The sequence below is a fragment of the Salmo trutta genome, chromosome 8, assembly GCF_901001165.1.
Source record: "Salmo trutta chromosome 8, fSalTru1.1, whole genome shotgun sequence".
Classification (NCBI taxonomy): domain Eukaryota; kingdom Metazoa; phylum Chordata; class Actinopteri; order Salmoniformes; family Salmonidae; genus Salmo; species Salmo trutta.
In genome coordinates, this window is record NC_042964.1 from 21,234,533 (window position 1) to 21,247,514 (window position 12,982).

Consider the following 12,982-nt stretch of genomic DNA (forward strand, 5'->3'; position numbering starts at 1 on the left):
CATCTGTTACTCAGTCAATTCTTAAGGTAGAGACTTCTTATTCAGGATTCTGTTTATGTCTACCCCAAAGACAACGTGTGTGAAGCAAGAGCTTCCTGTGACAACCGGAAGTGGTTAAAAATAGCCTAGAGCTATTGTCATATTGCCACCTGCAGATAGTGAAAATCACGCAACTCAACCATCTGTTATTCAGTCAATTCTTAAGGTAGAGACTTCTTATTCAGGATTCTGTTTATGTCTTCCCCAAAGACAACGTGTGTGAAGCAAGAGCTTCCTGTGACAACCGGAAGTGGTTAAAATCACCCAAGAGCTATTGTCATATTAAGTGCGCATAGTGAAAATCATGCAACTCAACCATCTGTTTCTCAGTCAATTCTTAAGGTAGAGATTTCTTATTCAGGATTCTGTTTATGTCTACCCCAAAGAGAACGTGTGTTGAGTAAGAACTTCCTGTGACAACGGGAATTGGTTAAAACAGCCTAGAGCTATATTTTCATATGGTCAACCTGCATATAGTGAAAATCACGCAACTCAACCATCTGTTATTCAGTCAATTCTTAAGGTAGAGACTTCTTATTCAGGATTCTGTTTATGTCTACCCCAAAGACAACGTGTGTGAAGCAAGAGCTTCCTGTGACAACCGGAAGTGGTTAAAAACACCCAAGAGCTATTGTCATTTGGCCACCTGCAGATAGTGAAAATCACGCAACTCAACCATCTGTTACTCAGTCAATTCTTAAGGTAGAGACTTCTTATTCAGGATTCTGTTTATGTCTACCCGAAAGACAACGTGTGTTGAGTAAGAACTTCCTGTGACAACGGGAAGTGGTTAAAACAGCCTAGAGCTATTGTCATATGGACAACCTGCATACAGTGAAAATCACGCAACTCAACCATCTGTCATTCAGTCAATTCTTAAGGTAGAAACTTCTTATTCAGGATTCTGTTTATGTCTACCCCAAAGACAACGTGTGTGAAGCAAGAGCTTCCTGTGACAACCGGAAGTGGTTAAAAACACCCAAGAGCTATTGTTTTTTGGCCACCTGCAGATAGTGAAAATCAAGCAACTCAACCATCTGTTACTCAGTCAATTCTTAAGGTAGAGACTTCTTATTCAGGATTCCGTTTATGTCTTCCCCAAAGACAACGTGTGTGAAGCAAGAGCTTCCTGTGACAACCGGAAGTGGTTAAAATCACCCAAGAGCTATTGTCATATTAAGTGCGCATAGTGAAAATCATGCAACTCAACCATCTGTTTCTCAGTCAATTCTTAAGGTAGAGACTTCTTATTCAGGATTCTGTTTATGTCTACCCCAAAGAGAACGTGTGTTGAGTAAGAACTTCCTGTGACAACGGGAAGTGGTTAAAACAGCCTAGAGCTATTGTCATATGGTCAACCTGCATATAGTGAAAATCACGCAACTCAACCATCTGTTATTCAGTCAATTCTTAAGGTAGAGACTTCTTATTCAGGATTCAGTTTATGTCTACCCCAAAGACAACGTGTGTGAAGCAAGAGCTTCCTGTGACAACCGGAAGTGGTTAAAAACACCCAAGAGCTATTGTCATTTGGCCACCTGCAGATAGTGAAAATCACGCAACTCAACCATCTGTTACTCAGTCAATTCTTAAGGTAGAGACTTCTTATTCAGGATTCTGTTTATGTCTACCCCAAAGACAACGTGTGTGAAGCAAGAGCTTCCTGTGACAACCGGAAGTGGTTAAAAACACCCAAGAGCTATTGTCATATTGCCACCTGCAGATAGTGAAAATCACGCAACTCAACCATCTGTTACTCAGTCAATTCTTAAGGTAGAGACTTCTTATTCAGGATTCTGTTTATGTCTACCCCAAAGACAACGTGTGTGAAGCAAGAGCTTCCTGTGACAACCGGAAGTGGTTAACCTCTACGGGCCACGGGGGCAGTATTGAGAATTTTGAAAAAAATATGTGCCCATTTTTAACTGCCTCCTACACCAACTCAGAAGCTAGGATATGCATATTATTAACACATTCGGATAGAAAACACTCTGAATTTTCTAAAACAGTTTGAATGGTGTCTGTAAGTATAACAAAACTCATATTGCAGGCAAAAACCTGTGAAAAATAGATTTAAAAAAATGAGAATTTTGTGACTGTACTATTTAGTGTCATTGTTTTAAAGATACCACAGTGAGAAAGGATTCAGTTCGCAACTCCTACTGCTTCCACTAGATGTCAACGATCTTTAGAAAGTTGTTTGAAGCATCTGTGATTAATACAGACCGAATTAGAATGCTTACAAGTTGACACGTCATCACTTCATTTTTTGCGCCTGCGCATGAATCTGAGAAGAGTGTCTTTGTCATAATCGTTTATTCTAGACACTTGATAGGTTGTGTGAAAATATTACTGATGTTTACTGATGTTTCACGTTAAAAATGGACCAAAAGATTAATGCTAAACAACGTTTGACATGTTTGAACAAACATAAATAGATTATTTACTAGGTTTTTTTTAGCTTTTCGGCGTGACTTTACACTGCACACCTCATTTTGTGGGAGCCTACTGAACGCTAACTATTTGGACATAAATTATGAACTTTATCAAAAGAAACCACATTTGTTCTGGACCTGGGATCGCTGGCAGCGCCTTCTGATGGAGATAATCAAAGGTAAGGGGATATTTAGAATGTTATTATCGATATTAGATGATGCTAATGCTAACGGTATAGCTTAGCTTAGCTTATAGCTTAGCTTATGTTGTTAGCATAGTACCCAGTTTATAGCAAAATGTGATTTCCCAGTAAAGTTATTTTGAGATCTGGCCATTCGGTAGCAATTACGAGATGATAATATATTATTCTTTGAATGACAATATTATAATTTACCAATGTTTTCGAATAGTAATTCCGTGATTTGTAATGCTGGATTCACTGGGAGCATTCGAGCCGAAAAAAATTCTGAATTTCACCGTGACTGTAAATGCTGTTTTTGGATATAAATATGAACTTGATGGAACTAAAAATGCATGTATTGTCTAACATAATGTCCTATGAGTGTCATCTGATGCAGATTGTCAAAGGTAAGTGCATAATTCTAGCTAGTTTTCTGTCTGTTGATGCCCTTCTTTGAATTGGCTAAACATTACACGCAGCTATTGTCAATGTACTCTCCTCACATAACCTAACTTTATGCATTCTCCGTAAAGCCTCTGAAAATCGGACAGCGTGGTTAGATTTAGGAGATATATCTTTCAAATGGAGGAAAATAGTTGATTATTTGATTATTTGAAATGATTACTCTTGCAGTTTTGAATTCCCCGCCATGGTCACATGACAATGAATCCCAATACCGGGATAAGATCCTGCCCCCTGGCCTCAACAGGTTAACCCCTTCCCGTTGTCACAGGAAGTTCTTACTCAACACACGTTGTCTTTGGGGTAGACATAAACAGAATCCTGAATAAGAAGTCTCTACCTTAAGAATTGACTGAGTAACAGATGGTTGAGTTGCGTGATTTTCACTATACGCAGGTTGACCATATGACAATAGCTCTTGGCTGTTTTTAACAACTTCCGGTTGTCACAGGAAGCTCTTACTTCACACACGTTGTCTTTGGGGTAGACATAAACAGAATCCTGAATATGAAGTCTCTACCTTAAGAATTGACTGAGTAACAGATGGTTGAGTTGCGTGATTTTCACTATGTGCAGGTTATATGACGATAGCTCTTGGGTGTTTTTAACCACTTCCAGTTGTCACAGGAACCTTAGAATCGACACAGGTAGACCTCACAGTAGCCTGATGGATTGTTGTAGAAGACAGGTTCATAAGGCATTCATAACCCACATAGGCTTCAGGTTGAATTTTGGAGAATAGTCTATGTGTTCCTATGGGGAGAGAAGTCATTGCACACAGTTTGATCTAAACACTTTCTTTTCACTGTGAAGGGTTAATGCCACAGGGTCAAGGTTGGCTTGCACAGATCGGGAGGACCTCAGGAACGCTCCTGGTTCCTCTCCATCGCTCGTTGTGTTGATTTCATCATGTCACCTTTGGTGACATTTTTTGCTGTTGAATCATATTGCAAATACACGGATGCGCATTTGCAATATGATTCAATTGGCATTTAGCATCACAACTTTGGCATGCTCAAAACCACTGCAGAAATGCATAATTGACTGTCCCGATTAACTGGGGATGGCCGTGCAGTGACTGTGGTTCCTCTCCATTGCTCGTTGTGTTGATTTCATCATGTCAACTTTGGTGATGTTTTTTGCTGTTGAATCATGTTGCAAATGCGCGTTACATTTGCAATATTCCATGTTACGTTTGCAATATGATTCAATGGGCATTTAGCATCACAAATGTGGCATGCTCAAAACCACTGCAGAAATGCATAATTGACTGTCCCGATGAACTGGGGATGGCCGTGCAGTGACTGTGGTTCCTCTCGATCGCTCGTTGTGTTGATTTCATCATGTCAACTTTGGTGATATTTTTTGCTGTTGAATCATATTACAAATACACGGATGCGCATTTGCAATATGATTCAATGGGCATTTAGCATCACAACTTTGGCATGCTCAAAACCACTGCAGAAATGCATAATTGACTGTCCCGATGAACTGGGGATGGCCGTGCAGTGACTGTGGTTCCTCTCCATCGCTCGTTGTGTTGATTTCATCATGTCAACTTTGGTGATATTTTTTGCTGTTGAATCATATTACAAATACACGGATGCGCATTTGCAAGATGATTCAATGGGCATTTAGCATCACAACTTTGGCATGCTCAAAACCACTGGAGAAATGCATAATTGACTGTCCCGATGAACTGGGGATGGCCGTGCAGTGACTGTGGTTCCTCTCCATGGCTTGATGGTGAGTTTTTTAGTGATTTTTTGAAAAATGTCCAAAATGTCTAGGGGCGCCCCATACTGGATGGGCACTGATGGAAGGTGCTCCCTACCCAACCGTGGACCCCTTGCACCACCCTAAAGGCATTTAAAACCCTTCTAAAAAATTACTCCTGGTAACCCATTTCGGGTCACCATGTGCACTGATGAGCATTTGCAATATGTTTCAATGGATCTCAACATCACGAATTTGGCATGCTCAAAAACACTGCAGAAATGCATAATCTACTGTCCCGATGAACTGGGGATGGCCGCGCAGTGACTGTGGTTCCTCTCCATGGCTTGATGGTGACATGAGAGAAGTGGGATTGTCGTTTTTTAGCGACTTTTTGAAAAATGTCCAAAATGACTAGGGGCGACTGATACTGGATGGGCACTGATGGAAGGTGCTCCCTACCCAACCGTGCACCCCTTGCACCACCCTAAAGGCATTTAAAACCCTTCTAAAAATTACTCCTGGTAACCCATTTCGGGTCACCATGTGCACTGATGCGCATTTGCAATATGTTTCAATGGATCTCAACATCACGAATTTGGCATGCTCAAAAACACTGCAGAAATGCATAATCTACTGTCCCGATGGACTGGGGATGGCCGGGCAGTGACTGTGGTTCCTCTCCATAGCTTGATGGTGACATGAGAGAAGTGGGATTGTCGTTTTTTAGCGATTTTTTTTAAAAATGTCCAAAATGACTAGGGGCGCCCCATACTGGATGGGCACTGATGGAAGGTGCTCCCTACCCAACCGTGCACCCCTTGCAGCCCCTAAAGGCATTTAAAACCCTTCTAAAAAATTACTCCTGGTAACCCATTTCGGGTCACCATGCGCACGGATGCGCATTTGCAATATGTTTCAATGGATCTCAACATCACGAATTTGGCATGTTCAAAAACACTGCAGAAATGCATAATCTACTGTCCCGATGAACTGGGGATGGCCGCGCAGTGACTGTGGTTCCTCACTGTCGCTCATTGTGTTGATTTCATCATGTCAACTTTGGTGATATTTTTTACTGTTGAATCATATTGCAAACGCACGTTACGTTTGCAATATAGCGCGTTACGTTTGCAATATGATTTAATGGGCATTTAGCATCACAAATTTAGGCATGCTCAAAAATACTGCAGAAATACATAATTGACTGGCCCGATGAACTCGGGATGGCCGGGCAGTGACTGTGGTTCCTCTCCATTGCTCGTCACCCAGCAGTCAGCGTCCATCAGTCAATTAGATGTCATTCTGACACCAAACTGATACCATCTGACATCAAATCCACTTTTTCCAACTCGTATAGAAGCCAACTATCACATATGTCAGAGAAGGCCAATAATTCACAGTGCTTTCAATTTTAACCATAAAAAACATAAAACACATAGTTACGTTATAGCTGCGGGTCCAGCTCTGACATATGTATAGGCCTATGTGAGGCGACCCCGAATCCCAAGTTTCGGCTCGATAGGTCATTCGGTGCCCGAGCAATGGCCTTAATTGGTGCTGAAAATCCACTTTTTCAGGGCGTTACTACGGGGTCCCTGAATGAGCTATCGGACAGAGACATTGGGGTCCGTCTCTATGGGCCGAGGCGGTTTCAATGCACCTAGTCTTGCGACTCTGGGACATTTCTACATGTCGCCATGTCCGTTATATTCAAAATGAATTGAACATATTGCTAATGCACGAGGCGGTTTCTCGGTCTGAAAACCTTCTAGAGCCCCATAAATCACCGTGCACTATCGACTTGAGCTCTAGAACAGGTTTCTAAAATTTCGGAGCTCTAGGTCTGACGGTTCTTGAATCGTTTGAACGAAAGTAACTATTGAAGGCGGTATAAGACTCTAAGCCCCACACTATGTGCCTATGGCCAAATTGTGTGTGTGTGTTTTTGTTTTTTTTGCAAAAAGAATAGACACACGTTGTCTTTGGGGTAGGCATATACAGAATCCTGAATATGAAGTCTCTACCTTAAGAATTTACTGAATAACAGATGGTTGAGTTGCGTGATTTTCACTATATGCAGGTTGACCATATGACAATAGCTCTTGGCTGTTTTTAACAACTTCCGGTTGTCACAGGAAGCTCTTGCTTCACACACGTTGTCTTTGGGTTAGACATAAACAGAATCCTGAATATGAAGTCTCTACCTTAAGAATTGACTGAATAACAGATGGTTGAGTTGCGTGATTTTCACAATCTGCATGTTGCTTATATGACAATAGCTCTAGGGTGATTTTAACATTTTCCGGTTGCTCCAGGAACCTTAGAATCGACACAGGTAGACCTCACAGTAGCCTGATGGATTGTTATAGAAGACAGGTTCATAAGGCATTCATAACCCACATAGACTTCAGGTTGAATTTAGGAGAATTGTCAATGTATTCCTATGGGGAGAGAAGTCATTGCACACAGTTTGATCTAAACACCTTCTTTTCACTGTGAAGGGTTAATGCCACAGGGTCAAGGTTAGGCTTGCACAGATCGGGAGGACCTCAGGAACGCTCCTGAGGTTGAATTGTGCTTCTAACCCTAATGGTTCTCTCACTGTCACCCATAAGCACTTGACATATTGGTGCAGGCCTCATTTTGGGCCTAGTTTTCTCACGGTCGCTGCGCTCATACCGAGCAAGCTACGGTCAAGCGGGGCGTCTCATTGAACTCGTCTCAGCCTAGAGATAATGGTAATGCCATTGCAGGCTCTTTGTGTCTTTAAGCACCGCACTGTGTCACTCCGTCCTTGCTGTGTGTGTGTTTGAGAGAGCTTTTCTTTGACATCTGATGGGATAAATGACTGATTTACAGTTCATGAGGGTTGCCTAGTCACACATATGAAGTTGTGGAAAGATCTGACCTTTTTAACCCTTCAAAACAGCCCCTATGACACCATTATAAGGCATTTCTGGTTGACACAGGAATCTGAACGTTAGGCTCTTATAGAATATTGAGTTTTAAGTGTTTCTGTTAAGAACTGACTTATTTACAGAGGGTTGAACAAGTGTGTGTTGTTTCAGAAAATCACAGAAAATCACAGAAATCTCGCAGAGCTCCGAAACCTGCCTTAACGGACTCATCTGAACACGCTGCAACTGGATATGTAACTTTTTTGAAAAAAAAACCTCTTGTTGTTGAATATCACCAATGTGTCATTGTACAATTTCTCTGAAATGAACATTGGTAAATGCATGGTTCCTTTTCTCCTGACACCGTAGGCTCATGTAGTTTGATGTGAAGCGGTCAAATCAGCACTCTATTTTCCTGTTTGACTTTCAATCCCAGAAAAATAGCCTTAACTCGAAAAGCGTCGAGGCCTCGACTCCATCCTGTTCGGGGCCAACTGCCCATTATGCCAAACCCACGCAGACCGAGTTTCGTCTTCGAATTATCTTCGGTTTAGGAGAAAAAGCCGTGTCGCGATTGGTGATATATGTTACATTTGCAATATGATTCCATACGCCCTCTCGTGGAATAATCCGGGACTGCAAGGAAATGACCAAAATTTGAAAATTTAATTAAACGGAAACCGAAGGTCCGAGAGACTCCGTTCGATGACTTCCTGGAAGATCCGGCCCCCGCGATCGGCCCGACGCCGTCCGCGGATTTATCGGACGTGGTCGGACGTCTAGTAAGGGAGGGTACATTTGCAACATGGACTTTCTCACTAACCATACGGATGGCGCACGCGATGTCCCTTCATGTATGGAAGCTCACTACAAGTCAGGAAGTTTCACATCGCTACAATCTGAAAAATGTCATCCATGGGTGGTGTCGAAGCACCAATCTTTAGATAGATTGTCAAACACACTAACTGATTGCACTAGAGAGGCTTGTGTTGGCATTGACCCTCAGCAGGACAAAGTAACAGGGAATCTCATTACAGGTCGAGGATGTCACATCCGCATCATGGAGCACAACAAACTGAAAACTCTCGTCCCTGGGTGGGCTCGAACCACCAACCTTTAGATTAACAGTCTAACGCGCTAACCAATTGCGCCACAGAGACCTGTTGTATGTCTGACCCTGACACTTGATCGCTGGCCATCCGTGATCTCATCCAACTGTACATGGAGTTTACGAAAGAACAACAACACTTTGTTCCAATGGTTGTGTCAACGTGCATCGAAAGTGCCGCAACATTTTCAAGGAAGTAGCCCTGTAGTTCTCTAACGTTTGTTAGGTTTTTGAATGGCCTTAAAAGGGCAAAAATGTAGCACAATGTTCGTCAGCGCAACATTATATAAATGGCATCTGGCAGGAGTAAATTCAGCCACAATCACAAATATAATTTGATAAATATATATCTTAAACAACTGCGTTTTCACGAATGTAATATATGATCGCCAAGCCCATTCAAAATAATTAGGGGACTGACCCCGGAAGAATGATGTAATGGCGAGTCACTTTCATGGCGTATAGGCACACATATTCACACAAACACACACATACTGGACCAACATTGTCCTTCAAGCGAGATACATTTAAATGCTAAGGGTTTTCATGCCAGATTGACATAATTTACATTGTCATACTTGCCGGATTAATATGAATAAATGATATGTTCCATGGAGACCACAGAATGATCAAGCTATTGAGTAACAGAAGATCAGAGACCATTGACAGACATTTAGGTATAGTATAGCAGCAGGTATAGGAACTTGTCATCTTTCATGTTCAACAACACACCAATCACATGTGACAATAGGAAACAAAGCAGGTCAAAAGCGAGCTTACTGTAAATCCAGGAAGGCCTTTCCACATCACTATAAATGGAAAGATAGCATCTCTGGGTGGGCTCAAATCACCAACCTTTAAACTAACGGCCTAAGGCGCTAACCAACTGCGCCACAGAGACTTGTGATTATATTGACCCTCAGCAGGCCAAAGTCTCATGGAAGCTCACTACAAGTCAGGAAGTTTCACATCGCTACAATCTGAAAAATGCCATCCATGGGTGGTGTCGAAGCACCAATCTTTAGATAGATTGTCAAACACACTAACTGATTGCACTAGAGAGGCTTGTGTTGGCATTGACCCTCAGCAGGACAAAGTAACAGGGAATCTCATTACAGGTCGAGGATGTCATATCCGCATCATGGAGCACAACAAACTGAAAACTCTCGTCCCTGGGTGGGCTCGAACCACCAACCTTTAGATTAACAGTCTAACGCGCTAACCAATTGCGCCACAGAGACTTGTTGTATGTCTGACCCTGACACTTGATCGCTGGCCATCCGTGATCTCATCCAACTGTACATGGAGTTTACGAAACAACAACACTTTGTTCCAATGGTTGTGTCAACGTGCATCGAAAGTGCCGCAACATTTTCAAGGAAGTAGCCCTGTAGTTCTCTAACGTTTGTTAGGTTTTTGAATGGCCTTAAAAGGGCAAAAATGTAGCACAATGTTCGTCAGCGCAACATTATATAAATGGCATCTGGCAGGAGTAAATTCAGCCACAATCACAAATATAATTTGATAAATATATATCTTAAACAACTGCGTTTTCACGAATGTAATATATGATCGCCAAGCCCATTCAAAATAATTAGGGGACTGACCCCGGAAGAATGATGTAATGGCGAGTCACTTTCATGGCGTATAGGCACACATATTCACACAAACACACACATACTGGACCAACATTGTCCTTCAAGCGAGATACATTTAAATGCTAAGGGTTTTCATGCCAGATTGACATAATTTACATTGTCATACTTGCCGGATTAATATGAATAAATGATATGTTCCATGGAGACCAAAGAATGATCAAGCTATTGAGTAACAGAAGATCAGAGACCATTGACAGACATTTAGGTATAGTATAGCAGCAGGTATAGGAACTTGTCATCTTTCATGTTCAACAACACACCAATCACATGTGACAATAGGAAACAAAGCAGGTCAAAAGCGAGCTTACTGTAAATCCAGGAAGGTCTTTCCACATCACTATAAATGGAAAGATAGCATCTCTGGGTGGGCTCAAATCACCAACCTTTAAACTAACGGCCTAAGGCGCTAACCAATTGCGCCACAGAGACTAGTGATTATATTGACCCTCAGCAGGCCAAAGTCTCATGGAAGCTCACTACAAGTCAGGAAGTTTCACATCGCTACAATCTGAAAAATGCCATCCATGGGTGGTGTCGAAGCACCAATCTTTAGATAGATTGTCAAACACACTAACTGATTGCACTAGAGAGGCTTGTGTTGGCATTGACCCTCAGCAGGACAAAGTAACAGGGAATCTCATTACAGGTCGAGGATGTCACATCCGCATCATGGAGCACAACAAACTGAAAACTCTCGTCCCTGGGTGGGCTCGAACCACCAACCTTTAGATTAACAGTCTAACGCGCTAACCAATTGCGCCACAGAGACTTGTTGTATGTCTGACCCTGACACTTGATCGCTGGCCATCCGTGATCTCATCCAACTGTACATGGAGTTTACGAAAACAACAACACTTTGTTCCAATGGTTGTGTCAACGTGCATCGAAAGTGCCGCAACATTTTCAAGGAAGTAGCCCTGTAGTTCTCTAACGTTTGTTAGGTTTTTGAATGGCCTTAAAAGGGCAAAAATGTAGCACAATGTTCGTCAGCGCAACATTATATAAATGGCATCTGGCAGGAGTAAATTCAGCCACAATCACAAATATAATTTGATAAATATATATCTTAAACAACTGCGTTTTCACGAATGTAATATATGATCGCCAAGCCCATTCAAAATAATTAGGGGACTGACCCCGGAAGAATGATGTAATGGCGAGTCACTTTCATGGCGTATAGGCACACATATTCACACAAACACACACATACTGGACCAACATTGTCCTTCAAGCGAGATACATTTAAATGCTAAGGGTTTTCATGCCAGATTGACATAATTTACATTGTCATACTTGCCGGATTAATATGAATAAATGATATGTTCCATGGAGACCACAGAATGATCAAGCTATTGAGTAACAGAAGATCAGAGACCATTGACAGACATTTAGGTATAGTATAGCAGCAGGTATAGGAACTTGTCATCTTTCATGTTCAACAACACACCAATCACATGTGACAATAGGAAACAAAGCAGGTCAAAAGCGAGCTTACTGTAAATCCAGGAAGGTCTTTCCACATCACTATAAATGGAAAGATAGCATCTCTGGGTGGGCTCAAATCACCAACCTTTAAACTAACGGCCTAAGGCGCTAACCAACTGCACCACAGAGACTAGTGATTATATTGACCCTCAGCAGGCCAAAGTCTCATGGAAGCTCACTACAAGTCAGGAAGTTTCACATCGCTACAATCTGAAAAATGCCATCCATGGGTGGTGTCGAAGCACCAATCTTTAGATAGATTGTCAAACACACTAACTGATTGCACTAGAGAGGCTTGTGTTGGCATTGACCCTCAGCAGGACAAAGTAACAGGGAATCTCATTACAGGTCGAGGATGTCATATCCGCATCATGGAGCACAACAAACTGAAAACTCTCGTCCCTGGGTGGGCTCGAACCACCAACCTTTAGATTAACAGTCTAACGCGCTAACCAATTGCGCCACAGAGACCTGTTGTATGTCTGACCCTGACACTTGATCGCTGGCCATCCGTGATCTCATCCAACTGTACATGGAGTTTACGAAACAACAACACTTTGTTCCAATGGTTGTGTCAACGTGCATCGAAAGTGCCGCAACATTTTCAAGGAAGTAGCCCTGTAGTTCTCTAACGTTTGTTAGGTTTTTGAATGGCCTTAAAAGGGCAAAAATGTAGCACAATGTTCGTCAGCGCAACATTATATAAATGGCATCTGGCAGGAGTAAATTCAGCCACAATCACAAATATAATTTGATAAATATATATCTTAAACAACTGCGTTTTCACGAATGTAATATATGATCGCCAAGCACATTCAAAATAATTAGGGGACTGACCCCGGAAGAATGATGTAATGGCGAGTCACTTTCATGGCGTATAGGCACACATATTCACACAAACACACACATACTGGACCAACATTGTCCTTCAAGCGAGATACATTTAAATGCTAAGGGTTTTCATGCCAGATTGACATAATTTACATTGTCATACTTG

At 41.9% G+C, this 12,982-nt stretch overlaps 4 non-coding genes across 4 annotated transcripts; all 4 read right to left on the minus strand.

Annotated features, from left to right (window-relative positions):
* Window positions 1–8,820: 8,820 nt before the first annotated feature.
* Window positions 8,821–8,894, minus strand: trnan-guu (transfer RNA asparagine (anticodon GUU)). The gene has a single exon. It is a non-coding gene; the product is annotated as a tRNA-Asn (tRNA).
* A 1,115-nt stretch (window positions 8,895–10,009) lies between these two features.
* trnan-guu (transfer RNA asparagine (anticodon GUU)) lies at window positions 10,010–10,083 on the minus strand. The gene has a single exon. It is a non-coding gene; the product is annotated as a tRNA-Asn (tRNA).
* Window positions 10,084–11,195: 1,112 nt separating this feature from the next.
* trnan-guu (transfer RNA asparagine (anticodon GUU)) lies at window positions 11,196–11,269 on the minus strand. Its single transcript has one exon. It is a non-coding gene; the product is annotated as a tRNA-Asn (tRNA).
* Window positions 11,270–12,382: 1,113 nt separating this feature from the next.
* Window positions 12,383–12,456, minus strand: trnan-guu (transfer RNA asparagine (anticodon GUU)). Its single transcript has one exon. It is a non-coding gene; the product is annotated as a tRNA-Asn (tRNA).
* Window positions 12,457–12,982: the final 526 nt, after the last annotated feature.